The 23,206-nt window shown below is 32.5% G+C and overlaps 1 protein-coding gene across 2 annotated transcripts in view; it reads right to left on the bottom strand.

The window, feature by feature from the left end:
- LOC145252696 (uncharacterized) overlaps positions 1 to 19,622 on the bottom strand; it is a 64,582-nt gene extending 44,960 nt beyond the window's left edge. The window contains exon 1 of one of the 2 annotated variants that reach the window (XM_080112518.1): positions 19,322 to 19,622. The gene's annotated coding sequence lies outside the window, so the exon portion shown is untranslated. The remainder of the gene's footprint in view (positions 1 to 19,321) is intronic. The other variant, XM_080112516.1, reaches the window with a different exon arrangement.
- Positions 19,623 to 23,206: the final 3,584 nt, after the last annotated feature.

Genomic DNA, 23,206 nt, shown 5'->3' with positions numbered 1-23,206 from the left:
GGGAGCCGGCCAATGGTCAGGCATGTGGGGCCGCCCCCACCTCTGGTCCCTGCCAGTCATAGCCAGTCATAGCTAGTCATAGCTTGCAGCATCTGCCGGAACAGATGGTATTTATTTGCTCCCCCACCGAGCAAATTAGGCACAAGGCCGATTTTTAATGTGAGGAGTGAAGGGAGGGGGAAGGGAAAAAGGGGACCAGCTCCCGAGAGGTGGGAAATGGGAGCTGGTTAATGGTCAGACATGTGGGGTTGCCCCCACATCTGGTCTTTGCTAGTCATAGCTAGTCATAGCTTACAGTATCTGCCGGAACAGATGGTATTTATTTGCTCTCCCACCGAGCAAATTAGGCACAAGGCCGATTTTTAATGTGAGGAGTGAAGGGAGGGGGAAGGGAAAAAGGGGACCAGCTCCCGAGAGGTGGGAAATGGGAGCTGGTTAAAGGTCAGGCATGTGGGGTTGCCCCCACATCTGGTCTTTGCTAGTCATAGCTAGTCATAGCTTGCAGCATCTGCCGGAACAGATGGTGTTTATTTGCTCCCCCACTGAGCAAATTAGGCACAAGGCCGTTTTTAATGTGAGGTAAAAACCAGCTCCCCTAAAAGTAGGCAAAAAGGGGGCACTCTGGTTACCAAAAATAATAATTGCCCCAGTATAGAGGGTTTCCCCTCCATTGACTGGTACAAATCATCTTAAGTGCAGCATCTGCCGGAACAGATGGTGTTTATTTGCTCCCCCACTGAGCAAATTAGGCACAAGGCCGTTTTTAATGTGAGGTAAAAACCAGCTCCCCTAAAAGGGGTCACTCTGGTTACCAAAAATAATAATTGTCCCAGTATAGAGGGTTTCCCCTCCATTGACTGGTACAAATTATCTTAAGTGCAGCATCTGCCGGAACAGATACTACACTTTGATCCCGGCCCGAAGGCCAAAAAGAAAAGAGTTCATATATGAAAATGTGTTTCACATGTGTTGAAGTCAGCCCGTGTATATGTGTCTATGTAGATGTGTGTGCATGTGCGTTTCATTACTTAAACCACGTGTGTGTGTCGCAATAGATACGTTACCTTCCTAGGTCTTCTTGTCAAAGTCTAACTCAGGGCCCAAACACCCTGGGAGGGGAGGGATTAATTGCATCAGGCGAGAGAAGTTTGGGGAACTGGTTCGAGCAATATGAATGTGCTGTTGTCAGTTCCATTTCGAGGGAAAGAAAGAGGATGTAAACCGTGTGCATTCCTTTTTATAATCTCCCGTAACATGCTCAACTTGCCTGAGAAATATCTTCTCATTGGGCAAGTTGGAAGGAAGTTAAAAGCCTACACCAGTCAGTGCCGAGCTTAGAAATCAAGCATAGATTGAAAACCGTTAAAAAGGAGCTGTCGCTGCTGCGGTTTATTTATAGTATTGCCGCTACAAATTTTGTTAATTCCTTTAATCATTTTTCAATCTTCTCTCAAAGTTTTCCATAAACCAACAATGCATCCATTACTTTAATCCTTCTCCTCAAGTGGCTTTTAATCGTGATAAGTGTTAACTCATTATTTAGAAAAATAAAGTAAATAAAAAAATATATTTAACACAATGAAAATTGAATCAAAATCAATATTATCATAATACTTTTTGGAAGTATTTTAAAGAAGAAATGCTAATAAAATTTCAGATTCTAATTATGACATGACAATTAGGTAGATAACATTTGCTTATTGTTGAAATTGATAAAAGCAGGAAGTAGTCATTGTTTTTTAATGAAAATTCATTTTTTTGGCTGTCGTATTTCGCTACAATAACAAAAAGAACCAAAATGAGTTGATTATTTCTTGTTTCCTTTTGTTTTGTTTTGTTTCTATATTTTAATCATATAAAATACATGCTAAAATATTCCTTTCATAATTTTTGTGATGAGGATTGATAATTCGCATTATTATTTGGACTACTGTTCTCACCTTGGATGTTATTTTCACAATGTTTCGGCTGATTTAATCTGACTTTCTTTTGGTGAACTTAGGTGGAGTTCTGCTGTTACATCTAAAGAGGTAGCAGGCAGGAAGTTTCATATAAGTTGTCTGTATTATTGTCGGATGATTTAGTACTTGTTTGTGAAACAATGGATGACCTACTTCAGTTAAAGACTTGGAGTAATGTTATGGAAAGTGAAGTTCTAAGAAGGAAAGTTACTAACACGAAAATGATGGTTGTAAAGCCCTCAGAAAGAGGATAGCCTTCTTAGTTTATGGAAAGAGAGTCGGATGTTACTCAATTTTTTAAGTGGTGCTTGTAAACATTGCCTACACAAAAAGAAGAATTACTGATTAAGATATGATAAGCTGCTTGTGTAAGACAATGAAAACGGATAAGAACTCTTACGTGGAGGGGAAATATATTTCGATGGTGAAACTGTTGGGATTGTTCAGAAGTTTTGTCACCGTGGTGATACTAATGGATCACAGGGTGGAGCAGATGCGAGTATGACTGCAAGAATTGGAAGTGGATGGAGTAAATACTTCTGTTATTACTAATCAGAAGAGCATTGCCACTGTTGACGATGGTCAGAGTCTATCAGTGTAAAGTTTAACGATGTATGGAAGTGAAATCTAGCTTTTAATGGTTGAGAACACGTATCGCACAGTTGCGTGGAGAGAAACAATATGAGAATGATATAGTGAATGTGTAATAAGGATCTTAAAGTCAGACTTAGATCTAATGACCTCAGAGGAAGATTGAATCTAGACAGTATAGGGAGACGTATTCAGATTAGAAGACTTTGATGGCATAGCTGCGTTAAAAGAATGAATGGCAGTATTGTGTTAGTAGATGTAGAACAATTGAGGAAGGGGGGGATCGGTTCAGAGTAGAAGAACAAGGAAAACAATTGATAAACATGAGAGAAAGAGGGATAAATAAAAACCTTCAAAATTAATTCTCTAAAATAGTTTACGTGAAATAAACACAGCTCAGTTACGCTTGTAAGAACACAATATAATTATTATTCTACTACTACACAGTGAATATTCAATTAGTTGTTGATACTGGCAGTATTAGAAATTGAGGGCAATCCAGTTGACAGTGAAACTGTAAAATACTTCCTAGTTATAAAGTACTTCCTTTTTGTTTTAATAAAAGTTTTCTTATATATATATATATATATATATATATATATATATATATATATATATATATGTGTGTGTGTGTGTGTGTGTGTGTGTGTGTGTGTGTGTGTGTGAGAATTCTGAGTTAAATTATGTAGAATTACAACAAAATTTATTGTTTGACAAAGGAGTACAAATAATTATTAAGGTTTTTCCTTTACCCATGGATTTTCAATGAATGGCTCATCTCATTGGAGGAAATATATATATATATATATATATATATATATATATATATATATATATATATATATATATATATATATATGCATGTGTGTGTGTGTGTGTGTGTGTGTGTATTAGCTGGATGCCTGACGTTGCCCGGTCATGCAATATGCTTCAACATGATATTTTAATTTATGCAGATTGCATATGTATTATTATAGAATTAATCCTCTGTTGTCTATTATAATTTTCCCAGTGGACTAATTCGATAAAAAAATAAAAAAATAATAATGATGATGTTGTTCATTAAATTTCTTCTGTGTTTGTTTACAATATCACCTTAGCTAATATTTGGCTTGACGATGAATTCCTGGAAAAGACACTTCTGATCCATGTTTAGTTTTAAAATATGCAAACAAAGAAATGATTTGCAGCGATTTTAAATGGTACCTTTTCTTTTATCATAAATTGAAATCATTAATGAGAAAAAATTTAAGTAAAATGGTGAGGTACACCCGGACTTGAACAGGGAATCATTCGATCTGTAGTTGAATGCTTTACCACTGAGCTTCAGATGTCAATAATTCTGATTTTTTTTTAAGAAGAAATGATTTGCTGAGATTTTATTATTTCCCTTGGTTGGTGTAACATAAAATATTCCTCTATAAAAATTGTTTTTTTATTTATAAGAGAGAAAGACTATTTTTAAGATTGGACCTTTTAGATTTTCGAAAATGATTTGCCGGGGTTTTATTATTGCCCTTGGCCAGTGTACCGTAAAATAATCACCTGTAAAAATTCTTCTTTTTTATCTATAAGAGAGAAAGACTATTTAAGATTGGATTTTTTTGATTTTTGATACTTATCGGATGAATTTCTGTACAAAACATAAGAACACTGCCAGACATATAAATTAGCTTGTGTGCAAAACTCAACCGTTTTGGAACCTATGATGAAGGAACTTTCACGCACATACACACACACAAAGTGACTTAATGCTCCTCATCTTGAGTTGAGCATATTGAGAAGTGATACATGAATTACCATTAGTGTATAAAGCAGTTCTCTTTGTGTAAACAAATCGAGCTTAGGTATTTTGGATGATGTCAAAACATCGTTAATTCACAACTCGCACAGCAGCCGCCAATTAGCATAATGGTTAGGAGCCTTGATTGTCATACAGGAGGTCGGGTTTCAATCCTGGCTTGAGGTAGTTGCTTGTCTAGCCACACTGATGAGCTGTGAAACAGCAAAATAGTACTGTATGTGGATGACTATATATATATATATATATATATATATATATATATATATATATATATATATATATATACTCTTATTCACTCCAAACAAGGATGTAAGGGGCTACTATTTGGTACCATATCAACAGGGACTCTATATAGGAAGTTGAGCGGTGATACGTCTGTTCACATTATATTTAAACTTCTGTGTGTCAGTACAATTAAGGAAGCAGGAAACTGAAAGGGAATTCCAATGTCTAGCAGTTCAAGATAAGAAACTATTAGAGTAAAAGGCCTTCCAACATCTAGGGATCTCTACAATGGGTAGAATTTTACTGTTTATCAGTTTAGTCTAGGTTACTTACATCGAGGGGGCACAAGTGCTACAAGTTCGTCAGAGCCCATCCATAGAATACTTGTAAAATAGATACAGGGATGCAGCATTGTGGTGATGGGATAGGGGCTAGAGTTTAGTTGACAGTGCGAGATATATTAGGTTGGAATTTCTTTTCTGGACCCTGACTAATTAATGGTGTTCAAAAGTTCTCAGAATTAGTAAGGAACGTGAAAGATGGTTTCTTCTGATTGGTTGTTGGTTACCATAGCAACTTTTTCAATATTGATGTTTTAGAGATGATTTCTTCTGATTGGCTACCATAGCAACTTTTTCTTCTGATTGGTTACCATAGCAACTTTTTCGTTGTTGACACCTTCATAAATCATAGCGAGAATGTTGCTTGCATGCTATTTTATTTGGGTTAAATAGAGAGAGTTAACAAAAGTGATGTCCTTTGCTATGTGAGGGTGATAATATTTTACTTACAACATCGCCCGTTAATTCTGTTTCTCTCTTTTTTGTCCCTTCTTTCTGTTTACTTACTTAGTTATGTCTTTTATTTGATTTTTTTATTTAGTCAATTTAAGAAGTTGGTAATAATTTTTTTATGGGTTGTTAACAATATATGATATTAAACACAAAAAAGAAAATATTATTTCAAAACAAAGCCTGAAAAATCATGGATTACATAAAAAAATGCGAGCATGAGAGTAATATGGTTAAGATTAAGCTTATTTATATATAATGTTAAAGTGCATTAAAAAAAATTCTTAATGCTGCAATATTTGAAGTTATGAATTTATTATTTATGTTTTACTAGAATATCTTGTCTTTTTTCTTTTCCAGTTTTAACAACTAGTCCTTTTACTTTTCTAAGTTTAATCTTAACCATATTATTTTTCATGCTCACATTTTTTTATGTAATGTATTATGCTTATCTCATAAGAATTGTTTAGTACAACAAAAAGGAAGGCTGAATTTAAGAAGAAATACTTAAAATATTACATTAATAATTACATTAAATAAAAATTACTTAACGACAAAATAAAAATAAATGAGTAACAAGAAAAGGTTTAATTATCTGGGAGACAAAGTCTTAATTAATATTTCATGGATTTCTCAATCTTTAATTGTGGCAAAAAAAATCTCCCAATTGTGTTTTAATTCTCTCAATCTTGATAAGCGAGGTGAAAATATGTGAGTAAAAATCGTCTCAAATATATTGAAGTGTATGTTTGATCAAGCTTTGTGTAGCACAAAAAATATTCATCAGAGTATTTGTTGAAAAAGGTGTTTATAGCAAGCAAACGGTCCAAAATAATAGACATGAACCTGTCAGTTACTGGATCTTCTGGATATCTTATTTGCATAAATGGCATGTGGAATCTGTTGGATATTCTTGTTTCCATAGATTGAGTAGTTTTACCTATGCAATCAGCTTAAAACTGACAAGAGAATTTATAAATAATAGAAATATTTTGAGCAGAAGGTAGGAGATCATAACTAAAAAAAAAAACGCTCAGCCTCTGGCCAAAAGCATGCAGCAAGAAACTCATTTCCACACAAGTTTACGCATATACTCTTACACTGATTAGGCAAATATATATATACGCTGCCTACTGAACTTACACATAATCATAAGCATATTTACACTGATATCAGAAAACTACTTTTCTGGACACGAAAATTCCAAGACACAAAAGCCAAACCGGAACAAATTAATTTCATATCTAGAAGTTCCACTGTATATAAAAATAAATCAGTTTTTTCCATGGCTGAAGTCTTATCACCTTATTTATAAGTTGCAAGTTTCTGCATTTTGAATCACTTTTTGCCACCATCCTTTTACGGTTCCCTCTCTCTCTATATATATAGATAGATACACACACACACACACACACACACACACACACACACACACACACACACACATATATAGTAGCGATGAGACGATTCCAAAAATTTCTGATTCCAATTCGATTCCTGATTCTGATTCGATTCTGATTCTTTTAATATTTATAAATATTTGATTAGAGACTTGTTTTTTTTGTTTGTTTTATTTTTGTAAATTTTCAAATTATTACATAAATCCCCGAGTAATTTCTAATTTCTGGGTATATGTTTTCTCAAATATTTTCCTTGTAATTTATTGCAAATTGAAAGACAACAAAAGGTTTATTTTGATTTTAAAGAAAGCCAAATTGTATCAGTTTGTCGTTAATGTACAACATGCTACTTGAAAGTTTTCATAAACAGTTGAAAATAGTCGGCGATTGGTAGGCAAAATGAGAAAACGATCTTAGAAAAAAATATTAACAATGCTCCCTCCCCCCTCCCGTTGTTACGAACGAATTTCTAAATAATAATGTTACTATTTACAAAACCATTTTTAAGATGGAGAGGGCGTTGGTTATCATTAGCTATTGTGTGCCTTCCTTCTATGAATGTTTAAATTTTATTTTAGTGGGTTATTAAATTGATGTTCTGTGCTGTAAAAAACAAAACAAAAACAAGATGCAAATAATAACAACTAGCGAGACTCATTCATATGTAATATATTGATGTTGGTATGCATGACGTAAATAAAGATGCTCTGATATTATTGTAACTCTTGTTAAAACTGCCAAAGTATTTATCTAAGCTAGCAGAGACGCCCGGCGTAGCCAGGTCGCAAAGCATGCTTAAATATCATATTTTAATTCTCACAGATTTTGTATATTTATAGAGTTAATGTTCTTTCGATTTTTATATATTATAAGGGTGCGATTTTAAAAATAAAATATATATCCATATGACTTGAGTGCATCAGCTTGAGTTCCTTCAGCTATAACTCGAAACTAAAACCAAAATTTATGAAAATTCTTGATAAAATTATTTATTAAAAAAAAAAATGGATCACTGGAGTTCCATCAGCTATAATCGAAACCAAAACCAAAACTTCTGAAGAATTATTGGTAAAATTATTTATTATAAGAAATGGGAATCCATAATTAAACAACAGTCACTCAAATGTAATCGTGACACACAAAATAAATAACACACACGCTACCGTATTAATATATAGTATTATTAAAAGTCATAAAAACCACGTTCCTTTCCTACTACTAACCCTAAGTACGGGTGGCAATACGAAAAATGTAGCAATTACATGTGATTTTATGATTTTGCTCATCGGCCTTAGAATTAGTCGTAAAAATTACTTAACTGCTTAAAAAGTATAATGTACCGAAATGGGATCAGTTTACATTATATTTATATGCACAACTGAACCCCCATTCTAAATTCTAAACCAACGTTTCAGTATACTCAGACATATTCGCCTAAAACGTTGACTCTCATTTTTAGGGTATTTTAAATGTAAATGAAAGTTTTTTGTTTTTTTTTAAGTTAACAAACTTCTCAATGTTCCAAAGTTTTGATAGACTTGTGAGATTTTCATCTATATTTTCACTTGTGCCAAAACCAAACAAAATGTAAGGAAACATGAAATATTTCAAAGGATGTGGTGATCAGACAAAATCAGCGAATTTAGGAAAACTCGTTCCTGGAAAACTGGTACCCAGAAAATTGAGACCCGGAAAACTGCTCCCCTTTTGCTAGGTAGGAAAACTGGTCCGTTATTGAATAAACATTGATTGAAAACACATTTTAGGGTCGTTCTTGAAGGAGATATTGTTTTTAAAAGAGACTCCCATAATATTTTAAAAGTATATTTTTACTTGTTTACTTTGTTTATAAAAATAAAATCGATTTTGTAAGTGTCCGTTTTCTACCTAACTGGCTAAGTTGTTAATGGTTTAATTTATTTTGAAACAATTGTGGGGTCTGCGTTCGCGCCTGGTCCACAGAGTATGGAAATAAAAAATTCAAAAATTAAAATTAACGTTTACAAGTGTTTTTGATATAGCTATACATAATAATACTTTGATAAGTATGTTTCAACTTAAATAGGGATGGTATAATAAAATTGTGGGGTCTGCGTTTGCGCCTGGCCTCGATGGAATGGAAATAGGCACAAACTTTAATAAAGACTTTTCATATCTATCTGCATAACTGCATAAGTATAGTTTGATAATTATGTTTCAGTTTGAAGAAATATGGTATAATAAAATTATGGGGTGTTCGTTCGCACCTGACCTCCATAGAATGGAAATATGTCACAAAGTTTAACAAGGTTTTTTTAATATAGATCCACAGAATATTGTGATAAGTGTTTCAGTGGGAACAGGTATGGTATAATGAATTATGAGGGTTATCTATTTTATTTTTACTTTCATCATATTTTGCTTTGGTTTTGATACCCCCAAATTCGAAGATATGTCTTTACAACCCTTCCTTTTCATAACCTATCATACTTTCATACATCAGAGTCATTTTCTGTAGGCTGTTTTTGAACCCAGTCAACGACGGGTACTTTTGCTAGTACATATATATATATATATTTATACATGTATATATATATATATACATATATATATATATATACATATATATACACATATATATACATATATATACATACATATATATACATATATATGCATATATATAGATTCATATACATATATATACATACATATACATATATACATGCATATATACATATACATATATATGTACATATATATACATATATATACGTATATACAGGATGACCCCCCCCAAAAAAAACAGAGGACATTCAACCCTAGTGTTTTGATGTAATGTTTTGAATATAATAAACTAGTTATGACCAAAGTTTCTTTTCATTCGGACAAAACACTAAGAAACGAGACCTAATTAGAGTTGGTGCCCGTTTTTTGGGGTCACCCTGTATATATATATATATATATATATATATATATATATATATATATATATATATATATAATAATTAGTTTTTATTTTGGAAAAAGAAATCCAGCAGAGTGCTTCATTATAAGGAAAATCTGAAAAATAAGAGCGTATTTATATTTTGTTTGTAGAAAGTTGTTAGATAAGACAAGTCATTGGTACCGTCGGTTTCAAGCCCGATAATTAGGACCGTTTTAGATACTCACATCAAACTCTCTTCAGTGATGTGTATTGGCTGAATAGAGCTTGATATAGGTATCTAAAACGGTCTTAATTATCGGGCTTGAAACCGACGGTACCAATAACATGTCTTATCTAACAACTTTCTGTACACAATATATATATATATATATATATATATATATACTCGTGTTTTTTTATATTCAAAAGTAATGGACTAATGAATTCAACGAGGTTGTTAGATAGTGCTCAATAAAAAGAGCTGATAATACTTGTTTATTGTTATATAAACATGCACACATCCCGCTGCTACAAATAGCCACTTGTTTCAATCAAACAACAGATATCATCAGGCAGCGACTTGACTATTCAAAAGTTCAATGAATAACCTAATAAATAATAGATTATTCATTGAACTTTTGAATAGTCAAGTCGCTGCCTGATGATATCTGTTGTTTGATTGAAACAAGTGGCTATTTGTAGCAGCGGGATGTGAGCATGTTTATATAACAATAAACAAGTATATATATATATATATATATATATATATATATATATATATATATATATATATATATATATATATGTGTGTGTGTGTGTGTGTGTGTGTGTGTATATATTTTAGTTATTTGAAAATATGCTTATGACAAGTTACACAGAAATGTGCCTTTTTCACTCCAGTAATTGTTCATAATAATTTTTAAGTATTAGGTTTGCTTATAGCAGAGTGAATGCAGATTCACGTTATTATCATAAAACCGAAGAATTAATTCTCATCTATTCTCTTAGTTTTGTGGTGGTTTAAAAGTGTTTTTATGAAACTTGTGGCACTCTTGATCTTAATTTTGATTAAGAACATTTTCTACCTACATACTAAGCTTACTTGAAATCCAAGCAGCTTTTTAGTTTTGTTGATAAAGTTTCTCATATAATAGTATGCTTTAAATGGAGAGGTTTTAAATATAAATTACAAAGATATTATAATAATTAATGCAGTCAAATATGGGCATTAGAAAATACTTTAAATTAATTCTGTATATTCTACTAAATAAAATCAGGTTAAAAGTCCAAATAAATTTGCATAACCCGATTAATTTAAAATTAAACAAGTAATCTTTTATATAAAAACCAAATCCAAATTACATGGGATTAAACAATATTCGCATTTACATTAAAACCTGTTGGTACTGTTTTGTAACAGCTTAAACAAAAACTCGCCATGTCTTATATCTGTTGCTATATTTTTATCATACTATTAGGGTAAATATTTATATTATACAAGTGGAAAATATAAACCCAAAAGATTACTATAAGAATATTCTCATAAAGATTTGAACAATTATATTTGTAAGTAGTGGTGATAAGAACGAACCAATCAGATGCCAGAATTGCTTTATAAAATATACTGAATGATTTGGAATTCTTTAGCCATAGCTTTTCGTCTCCACACAAGAAGGGCAGTATGCTCTGCTGATCCTTGCTGGATTAATATTGCTGAAATTTTTTACAATTCAAAGCTTCTCTGACTGGATTTATGCTGCAGTTTTGTTTGAGACAACTACATTTAATATTCACAATTAAATAATTTTCTTTTCACCATGACAGTTACTTGTTTTGACATACCTTTTTGGATCATTTTTCTATTACAAGAATAACTCCCCACTCAAACATATTTGATATCCTACATAAATTTCTGGCTTAATGGCGAATATTTGAACATCACTCCATTTTTTTTATGTAAAAAAGAAAACCAACTGGTACTCAAGAAATCAGGTATTGTTTTATGTTATTAGAATTTTTCTATTCTAGAGAATTGCACCTCACAAGGTCAATCGTTGAAAATAACAAAGTATTTTTGAGTAATTGTAATAAAGCTAAGTTTTAACCTTAAATCATAATTTTACAAATATTAAATTTAACTTGTAAATGCAATAAAATCCAAAAAAGAGTTTTGCAGAAAAATTTTAGCACTGTGCCAAAATCTACAAACACGAAAATTTCCTAAATTTCCAGGCCCCCATCTTAAAATTCCCACGCTGCATATGTTCCATGTTGAGAAGCACTGAGTTATGGGTTGCAAGAGAAAAGGGGAAAATTATTTAGAAAGAAACTACACAGTGTATTTTTTAAAGAATACTAAATTTAGAAATAATGACAGCTGGAATTGGTTGGTCAGGGGTGATCTTACAAGATCTACTGAGAGCACTTTAATGGCAGACCAAACATTGCATTGACAAACTTATACAACCACCGATGTGCAGATGGTGTAATGGGAGGGAAGAAACAGTAGCATTAGAAACATATCAGAATGCCCTAAACAACATCAATAAAAAAAATGGAGACATAACAAGCTTACTCAGGTCTTACACTATGAATTGGACCACATTAAGAAGTGGTATGATCATAAATCAGAAATGGTGCAGGAAAACAACAATATAAACTTCTTTGGGACTGTTGTGGTAGAATCCACCTAATTAGCATACGTGGAGTGTCAACCATATATTGGTGCCATTAAGACAGGAGAGACTCAGAGAAACAATGAGAACGAGAATCAACGACTACCCAGCCGACACCTTCTCCAGGGACAGTCTCCCCATGATTATATCAATGGACTCTATGTAAATATTGTATATACTTTCTTGCTCTAAATATATCTGTTCTATTTTACTTTTGTGTTGTAGTTATTTATTTCCATGTGTTCAGTCGAGTTTCAATAGGGACGCACACATACAAACTGAAAATGTCCTTAAATATTTCAAATCTGACATAATTTTTCTAAACAAAAACAACTTGCTTAACCATTGACATTACCTGCCCTTTCGATACCAGAGTGCAAAAGAAGGAACATGAATATATATATATATATATATATATATATATATATATATATATATATATAAAGATCTGAAATGGGAATTAGACTATGGAAATGTGAAGAAATCAAATTGGAAACAAAAAGCCACTATAGATGGCTTAATCACATTGACGAGACAATTTCTCTCCCAATTTTGCAAAAGGCTTGCCTGGTAGGAATGGTGAAAGTGTTAAGGTACAAATTGAATATCTAAAGTCAAAGGGATTGACCTGATGCTCAAAAAAAAAGTTTTGATTACTAAATAGTAATTAATAACTTACGGGACCCGTGGAAATTCCACAGGGGGCTGATTCATATGTAATACAAGAATAAAAAAGCATTGGAAATGCAAAAGGATATAGGGATGGTATGCCAAAAAGTATACAAACAAGATAGCTATGAATGGCTAGGCACATGGAAATAGAATTGCATCCAAAGTATAGCCCTATAGCTTTTCTCCAATCTTCATTCCGTGCCATCATTACGGTTGTAAAAAGCTATAGGGCTATTATTTGGATACAATTCTATTTCCATGTGCCTAGCCATTCATAGCTATCTTGTTTGTATACTTTTTGGCATACCATCCCTATATCCTTTTGCATTTCCAATGCTTTTTTATTCTTGTTAATTAGTATTTTTACTTACAGTCTTATTTTTAAACTTACATTCATGATAGTATTGTCTTTTTTAGGAGGCGGCTCATTGCCACCTCCATTAGTAGCAGGTCGCTTCCTGCTGGGTTTTAGGTCTTTTTATAATAGTTTGTGCATGAGGCAGCTTTTTCCCCCTTGGGATCCCTGTTACACCGTGCTTTTGAGTCAGCACGTGAGGCAGCCTTCTTTTTTTCTGGTTCTTTGTTATAAAGAGCACGTGAGGCAACTTTTTTCCCTCGGAATCCCTGTTATACCGTGCTTTTGAGTCAGCATGTGAGGCAGCCTTCTTTTTTTCTGGTTCTTTGTTATAAAGAGCACGTGAGGCAGCTTTTTTTCCCTCGGAATCCCTGTTATACCGTGCTTTTGAGTCAGCACGTGAGGCAGCCTTCTTTTTTTCTGGTTCTTTGTTATAAAGAGCACGTGAGCCAGCCTTCTTTTTTCTGGTTCTTTGTTATAAAGAGCACGTGAGGCAGCTTTTTTCTCCTCAGAATCCCTGTTATACCGTGCTTTTGAGTCAGCACGTGAGGCAGCCTTCTTTTTTTCTGGTTCTTTGTTATAAAGAGCACGTGAGGCAGTTTTTTCCCCTCGGGATCCCTGTTATACCGTGCTTTTGAGTCAGCACGTGAGGCAGCCTTCTTTGCCTCAGGATTTGCATGATACTTAATTTTTATTATTTCAGCATTTTTCTGATAGTATTCTTTTTGCTCAGATAATACCTTGACTTTGTTTTTTTCATAGTCTATATTTCTCTGAGCTTTTTTACTACGTGCTGACTTTGGCATTTTTTATTAAATGTAAACATATAACACTTATGTGTATCTTACTATAATATCACTTATCTTATAGCAAGACAACTCTCGTAGAATTAAGATACTGCCCCGTCACCAATAGTTAAAGTGTGGAACGGTATATACACCGATAGTGTAGTTGTTATCTTTATATGAAGTCCTAATCAGTGACAGTGTGAGGTTACTTGGTTAATTTATTGTAGTTTATTTTAGAAAACTTACTTGTTTTTATTAGTAGATTGTGTATAGTAGCCACAATATCTAGTTATTCTTGTGGCTAGGGCTTGGATTTTGATTCTTTTTGGTCAGCTTCCAGTGACTTCTTAGAAGATTACTTTCTTGCAGTTTCTTTTGCGGTTAATTTAACTTATTTCCTTTGGCGTTTGGTGAGTTCTTAGAAGAACTGGTCTGATCTACTTTTTTTAGCGAGCGAAGAGATTCAGCTGCATTTAACAATGGTTGCTACAGTGTATTTTTGCGCATGCGTGAGAATTTCAAGTTTCCTCCTTATTTTTCAATAGTTTGACAGTAGTCATGTGTCTTTCTGCCAAGAGCGACAGACGTCAGTGTTAGCTGTGATCGTGTAGAGGTTAGGACCCCACGTTGTGGCCGTGCTAACCTAGGTTCGAATCCTGGTCACAGCATTGACATTTTGTACATATTTTACAGTCCAAAATCTGAAGAATTATTTGTTTTTATAACATTGTTTTTTGACGTCGTACTTGCTGATAGGTTACTCTTATAACAATTTTGATCAACTGAGATAAAGATTTTGTGGTTTCATTAACGCTGGTGGGTTACTGTTTAAAGAAAAAACCTTAACGTTCACCTCAAATATTCAGCGTCCAAGAAATATAGGCCACTGGCAAACTGGAACGTCTGTGAGCATCCGGTGTATTATTTGGAGCTGTCCCTTTTGAGAGAAGTTCCGTGTTCGAAGTGGTCTGTCTACATTGGGTATATAGTGTTTAAAACTTGTTATTACACGTAATCTTATTTAATTATGGAGTTAGCTAAAAAGCGATGGGTCACTGCACTTCTCCGTGTAAAGAGCAGTCGATTGATGCTTGAACTGTTGTCAGAGACCGTTCGTACACCGAGATACATCGTCTCAAAAGAAAGAAGAAAGAAGAACAATTGGCCATTTTTGTACCCTTTTTTTTGCTCTCGTTTGACATTTTAACCGACGTTCTGACACTCGCTGGATTCGTAAGACGCTTCTCTGTAAGAATATGTGCTCTTTGAAACTTATAAGTTGATTTTAGTTGAGATTTGGATAGTTTTGTTTTGTAGGTGTATATAGGCGTGTACGGGCCATTCCTATATAGAGAGTGCTACCGCCTCTCTGATATTGATGTTGACATTCTGTAGATATTCAGCGTAGATGGAGATGCTCTGATATTGTTGTAGCTACTTCGTTAAAACTGCAAAAGTATTTATCCAAGCTAGCAGGGACGCCCGCCGTAGCCAGGTCCGTAAGATACGCTTAAATATGATATTTCAATTCTTGCAGATTTCGTATATATCATTATAGAGTTAATGTTCTATTGATTTTTATATATTATAAAGTTGCGATTTCAAAAATAAAAAATATATCAATATCACTTGGGCTCATCAGCTTGAATCGAAACCAAATCCCAAACTTATATATATATATATATATCTTCAGACGAAGCGGGCATGTGTTTCTTCAGCTGTAGATACAGCATTTCAAATTCAGCAAAGCATATATATATATATAACTACTTCATTTACTCACATAAAATTAATATACGAAAGTATAGATTTATGCGTAAACTTTAAGTATTTACTTCAAAAGTGCTCAATACGTAGGTAGAGCTAGTTAGTAATTTATAAAATATATATGGCGATTATTCAGTGTAGCTTAATCGCCATATATATTTTATAAATTACTAACTATATATATATATATATATATATATATATATGTATATATATATATATATATATATATATATATAAACTTTAGTTCCTTCATCTATAATCGAAACCGAAACCAAAACTTATGAAGAATTCTTGATAAAATTATTTAAAAAAAAATAGATTATTGGAGTGCCATTAGCCATAATCGAAACCCAAACCAAAACTTATGAGGAATTCTTGGTAAAATTATTTATATAATTAAAAGTAGATGACTTAAGTGCCATCAGCTATAATTGAAACCGAAACCAAAACTTATGAAGAATTCTTGGTAAAATTATTTACAAGAAATGGAAGTACATAACAAACAACCCGGATGTAAGCGTCACACAGAAAATAACACACATGTTATCATATTAATATATAGATGATGATGATGATGATGATAACAACAAAAACAACAGCAACAGCAACAATAATAACGATAATGATACGATCACTATGTTTGTAAAGACGAAGTAAAAGTGTGTATAAGTGATAAAAATCGTATTTTTAAAAAGATTTTGACATACTGAAGATATTGGAGTTAAAATCAATGTAGTATATTATGTATAAAATATGAAGAAAACAATTTTAAATGAGCCAACATGTTAGTCTTATTTATTGACTTAGATGACATGTTTTATGCGATCAATCTTAGTATGTTCGATAAAAAGAAATAAACTCTTTTAATGATCTTCGTCTCGAGCTTTTTGTCCTCAGCACCAAAATAGAGAGCGTCTTGACCATTTCTGAAATGTTGAAATGTCTTTTCCCTGTTGATTATTGTAGTCCTGTGCAGTTCCATGAGATCCAGACTTTACCCTCTCTTTTTATTTTTTGAGAGGAGGTTAATCTATTGCAAATCGCCTAAGGCACCCATAGCGGGGAATGTCGACGGGACTGACCAGGTATTTTGCGCAAGCGAAAGTGCTCTTCCTCGGGAGTGCTGGCTCCTCAATCACACTGTCCGACCCTGGTGTCACATTTCTCGCCGTAGGAGAAAGAGGTAAGTATCTCATTTTTAAAACACACGGCGGGGTGGAGTGTGAGGTGTGGGGGTGATGCGCGCTTGACCTTACCCGGTCATAAAATACTCTTAAATATATTTTAATTCATGCACATTTTGAATTATTACAGAGCCAATTCTGTTAAATACTATATTGTATCTAATATATAGCCTTGGTGTATGAATACTATTTTCCTTTAATTTCAGTGTTATATAACCAGTAGTTTAAGGGGTTATCGATTCAGTATTCTCTCTCTCTCTCTCTCTCTCTCTCTCTCTCTCTCTCTCTCTCTCACACACACACACACACACACACACACACACACACACACACACTACCATTTTATTTACATAGATTAAAGAGAAAACATAAGAATTATGTTGTGAAACAAATGTTTTTATAAATACTTTGATTTTTTTTTTAGATATTTTTCTCTTTGTAATTTACTAAAGCATTTTACTTTTTTTCATTACATCTCATTTTTTTTCTCTTTTTACTTGGAGGTCACCACTTATCACCACTTATCAAGGCTCAGAGGCCATCGAGATGAAAAGGATTAATAAGTGTCAGATAGCTTGTAAGACAACATTATCAGTAATAGTGGAACCTGGGTAGGGTTTAATTAAGATAATGGCTCAACAGGAACTTATTTACATTTGATTTACAAACGACCATGTCAGTCAGCTGGGAAGCAACCTCACGATATTGTGTTCCACAGACGGACAGTTTTAGAAAAGAAATTATGCTCATGGAATTTATGTTTAGTTTGTTCTATATTTCGACGCCAAAGTTGTAAAAAAAGGTGTTTAATTTTGTTAATACGTAATACTTAGGTACGGGCAAAATGAATGGCCGATGCTTAAAATGTATAAACATTTGGAACATCCCTTTACTTAAAAATTCATCAAAAATCAGGAAATTAATTAATTTTAATGAAATTTTCAGTATTTATCAAACAATGATCACGGAATATAATGAATGCATTATTTTTGTTTGAATCTTATTATCTTATGAAATATATTATTTTATCTTATCTTATTTTTATCTTATCTTATGAAATATATTATTTTATCTCATCTTATTTTTATCTTATCTTATTTTTATCTTATCTTATGAAATATATTATTTTATCTTATCTTATTTTTATCTTATCTTATTTTTATCTTATCTTATGAAATATATTATTTTCTTTAAACAAAAACACCTTTACTAAAGTTATGGTTTTCAGTAGTAAAAAAAAAAAAATGAATAAATTTAATTTTGCTTTTGTTTTATGAAAGTAAAGCACCGTTAATTGTAACAATAAAAAGAAAGTTTCCAGGAACATTTCGAAAAAAAGCCCTCAATGTCTGTATTAACAAAATCGATATAACTCGAAGAAAAATTAATTTCTTCAACTACCGATATTATCATTGAATTAAAAATTGTTTTTTTTTTTATATTTTCACACACAAAATTTTTTTTTACGATTACATTTTTACCGTAATTTTTATATGTAAGATTCTAATATTTTCATTGCATGAATGAACATGGAATCTTTAGCGTAACATAATTTTTATATAATCCTGAAAAAAAAAATTATAAGCAGGAACACACAAAAATAATTAAATTAAAAAAAATGGTAAAAATTATACAAACGTTCACGATAGGAATATATGGACAGCTTTTTGATTTTCTGACATTTTGGCCTTGGTGACTTCGTTTGTTTTCTTTGTGCGAAGCCAGAATCTCTCGCTTTTGGGAGTTAAGATATTTTTTTTTGTACAAACAAGGCGTTTTATTTATTTATTTTTAAATTTTATTATCCTAGGTCTTTACTAATTATCTTTGAAACAGTCCTGGAAAACTAATATTTATCTTTTAAGGGATTTATTACAATGAATTTATTTAACTTCAAAATTTAGCTGAACTTGTCAGTTTCCGAATGTTACCGTTTTTCATTATAACTTGTTTTTAAGTATAAAAATATTTCTTTCTTTATGGAAATTAACTTTAGTCTTTCAAATACAATAAAAATAATTAGAAACATACAAAAACTTATGATAAACCGACTTTCAAAACTTCATCCCCCCTACCAGATTTCCGCCATTAATGCCCGTACATAGTAATACTCAGTTGATTTTAAGTTGAACACGTTCAGCATATCTTACAAAATATACACATTTATCTAATATTTACGTTTAATAATAAGACTTACCTCAATGATAGGTTCATGTGGAAATTCTAGAATTTTGCGTGCCTTTTTTTTTAACTGCTGAAAGCGAGAGAAAAATAAAATAGAAATTTCCGCGAAAATAATCTTTTTCACTTTCGAAACTTTTGGTTTCGTTTAAAATCGTATTAAAAAACAACAACAAAAAACAAACTGAAACTGAAAGTACATAAAAAGGCAAAGAAAATTAATGGTGACACAGCGGAAAGGGTAATCCCCTTCGTCTAGAACACTTTTCGATAACCATAAATGGCTTTTTGTTTTTGTTCTTCTTCAAGTGATTGTCTGGCTAATGTCATGTCTAGGACATTCTAAATTTAACTTGATGTGATCATAGCCAGTGTTATCTACTTCTGAACAGCCGCTGTTAGAAGTGCGCTGGAAGCCTCTAGTAAGACTCCAAAGTCTACATTTATTACTTTTAATCACTTTAGTCACAAAGACCCTGAACCCTTCCCCTCCCCAATCTCTTGTAGGGCCTTGTGCCTAATTTTGTTGTTTAAGAATCTTTTGTTTTTTACTTAATTGTATTTTCAAAATTTTTTAAAAGCAATAAAATATATAAACAAGATCAAAGTGTATTATCTGTTCTTCAGATACTGCACTTCAATGTTTTGTTCTTTGTCAGTGGAGGAGAAATCCTTCACGACTGAGACAATTTTTATTTTTGTTCCTTTTCTCCACGTTAAAAAAACGACCCTGGTGTCTAACTCTGTCCCGTGGGGAGACATTGTAAATAGGAACTTGTGTTGGTTCACTCTTTAGTGCTGTTACACTTTCTTGACTGAAGCTTTTTCAGGTGTCTATGCATTCTAATTGCATATCAAAAATGCATTTCGAGTCAAAACACTATCACTTAATTACGTATCATTTAGAAATCAAATGAGTAAAAATTAAAAAGATAAAAATCATTTCTTTTATTATATATTTTTTGTAAAAAATAGTTCTAGTAGATTTTCTACTCAATCATTTTTTATAATTTTTGAGATTTTTACTAATTTCGACATAACCTAAGTGTGTGTGTGTGTGTGTGTGTGTGTTTTAAATTTTATTTAAAATGCATAGTTTTTTTTTTAAAGATGTCTAATTATAATGTACTATTAGCAAATTTTGTTTCGGTTACTTTGAGCTTTGCATTTTGCCGATGTTTAAACCAATTTCGAGCACTCATTTGTAGCCTATATTTTAAACTCTTCCATAGCCGATATAATTTTTTGTTCGTAATTATTGTGATCGTATTTGCTTGAATGAACGTGTAATGAAACAAAAGTGTAGGGGGGGGGGCTACTGAAGAGTTTCTTAAAAAATCGAATAAAATTAGAATATAAGCGTATTACTGTAGTGAACTACTACTATGATGCTGCTACGGTATGCTTCCCTTCTTTCTTTCTTTCTTTCTCCCTACTCTTCTACTTTTCCTTTCCTTTCTTCTCTCAACGTCACCAGAGGTTTCAGCCAATCGGAATAGAGGACTGTGGTTACAAAGAAGTAATCTGTCTCAGACATGCGGAAACGATAGAAGCATCAACATGTGACGGACCAGTTTCCCTGGGTAAAGACTTTTATCAAAGAAATGTACCATCCTCTTTGTACCCTATGTGTTGGAAACCTTTATAAAACATCATCAATCCTAAAGTCTCGTCACACTTAATTATACCCGATGTTTTCTTTTCCATAACCGTTCTTTTTCAGCACTCTTGTTCTCCCTCTAAGTTCAGAGGTGCCCCCAAAAGGGGACCGACCGAAATGGTAACCCTTTTTCAAACGTTGTTAAAATTTATGGTAACCACTATATGGCATTAAGACATAGTGAATTTATGGTAACCACTATATGGCATTAAGACATAGTGAAAAGTAGACGTTTTAATACTTTTTCGTCTTGAAATGCACCAATCTCGATTTCTTTTTGTTAAAATTTCCATTTACTTATTTTAAACTTTTTTCTCATATTACATGCGTATTTTTCTCATATTACATGCGTATTTTTCTCTATTGCATGTGTAACACTAGCAGTGTCAGATGTCGCCATTAAAAATGAGTGATAAAAATTTGAATAATTAGACTTACTATCTTTCGAAGATTATAACTACTTGACAAATGTAATTTAAACCCTAATTTTTTTTTCAATAAAAGGAGCAAAGACCAAATTTTAAAATAATAAAAGGTTTAATAGAAAAATATGCAATATTTTTTTTAAATCGGTTTTCTTTAAAAAAAGATTTCAAGAAATTCAACGAATTTAAACTTACTCCAAATATAATAAATATATATAAATTCCAAAAACATCACTTACCTATAAAAATACTAATCAATGGGTGCTTCCATTCTTCATTTATAAGAATTTGTCCATATTTATATTTTATATTCATGTACTTTTTAAATAAAAGAATTTTTTAAGCAAGCATCCGAAAAGACCACGATTTTAAAATCTAATAACAAGTGTTTACAGAGCGGAATGTCCTCCCTTTCTTCCAGTTGACAAATACGGAAGCCGAAAAGTGCCATAATTAATTATTTCAAAAACGTAAAAATAACACATTAGACCAAATATATTTCCTGGTAATCTATATATATAAAAGCGAAATTGTTTTCACCCCCGACCGACCACACACATCCAAAAACCATCGGGTACCCACCGATTTTTTAAATTTTAATATCGAAACAGGCTTATTTAAGCCATTTTTCACGTTTTTTTTTGGTTTTTGGTTTTAATGTTCGTTTTTCTGTTTTCTTTTTTGTTTTTGTTTTTTCGATTTTTACATTTAACATCGTTCGTTTGCCTTACGTTAGTTTTTTTTTTTTTTTTTTCGATATTTTGATTAGCCCCCCCCCCCGGATACCCCCTCGCTTAAGTTTTAACGTTCGTTTTTATGTTTTCTTTTTTTACTTCGCTTATTCTTAGATTTTCATTAGCAACCACACACACCTACAAACACTCGGGCAACGCCGGGTACCCCCGCTAGTCTATATATATAAAAGCGAAAATATGTGTATGCATATATATTTGTATGTATGTATGTATGTGTGTCCACTAAAAACTTTCGACAGAACAAAAATTCACAAACTCGGTATCATAGTAAAGCTCCATCCTTCGCCCGAAAAATATCGAAAAATTGGCCAAAAACGTTCATTTTTTTCACCCCGAAATCAACAATTTTCTACAGGGTTGGGGGTCAACAAAAACCATCCCCTCATGACGAGATCGGTTCTACACATGCGTCAGATAACGTCATGACCTGATTTAGTTTAAATAGTTGAAGAACTGACTACATTTCATGTACGTCGTGTTAGCTCAGTTGGTTAGAGCATTGGTTCATTATCTAAACGTTTTGGGTTCGAATCGTGGTGTGAGATGTCTTTTTTTTTTCGATTTTTTTAAATTTTAATATTGAACCAGTGTTATTTAAGCCATTTTTCACGTAACGTTCGTTTTTCTGTTTTTTTTTTTTACTTCGTTTATTCTTAGGTTTTCATTAACACCCCAACACCGACCGTACAAACACACACCCAAAAACACCCGGGTACCCACCGATTTTTTAAATTTAAATATCGAAACAGGCTTATTTAAGCCATTTTCATGTGTTTTTTTGTTGGTTTTTAGTTTTAATGGTTGTTTTCCTGTTTTCTTTTTTGTTTTTGTTTTTTCGATTTTTACATTTAACATCGTTCGTTTGCCTTACGTTAGTTTTTTTTTTTGTTTTTTTTTTTTAGATATTTTGATTACCCCCCCCCCCCCCGGTACCTCCCGCTTAAGGTTTAACGTTCATTTTTCTGTTTTCTTTTTTTACTCTGCTTATTCTTAGGTTTTCATTAACAACCACACACACCTATAAACACTAGGGCAACGCCGGGTACCCCCTCCCACCGCTA

Source organism: Euprymna scolopes, chromosome 29, assembly GCF_053919585.1.
Source record: "Euprymna scolopes isolate OS-2025 chromosome 29, ASM5391958v1, whole genome shotgun sequence".
NCBI classification, from domain to species: Eukaryota; Metazoa; Mollusca; class Cephalopoda; order Sepiida; family Sepiolidae; genus Euprymna; species Euprymna scolopes.
Note: the sequence above shows the minus strand (reverse complement) of the source record. Positions and strands in the feature narration are given on the sequence as shown.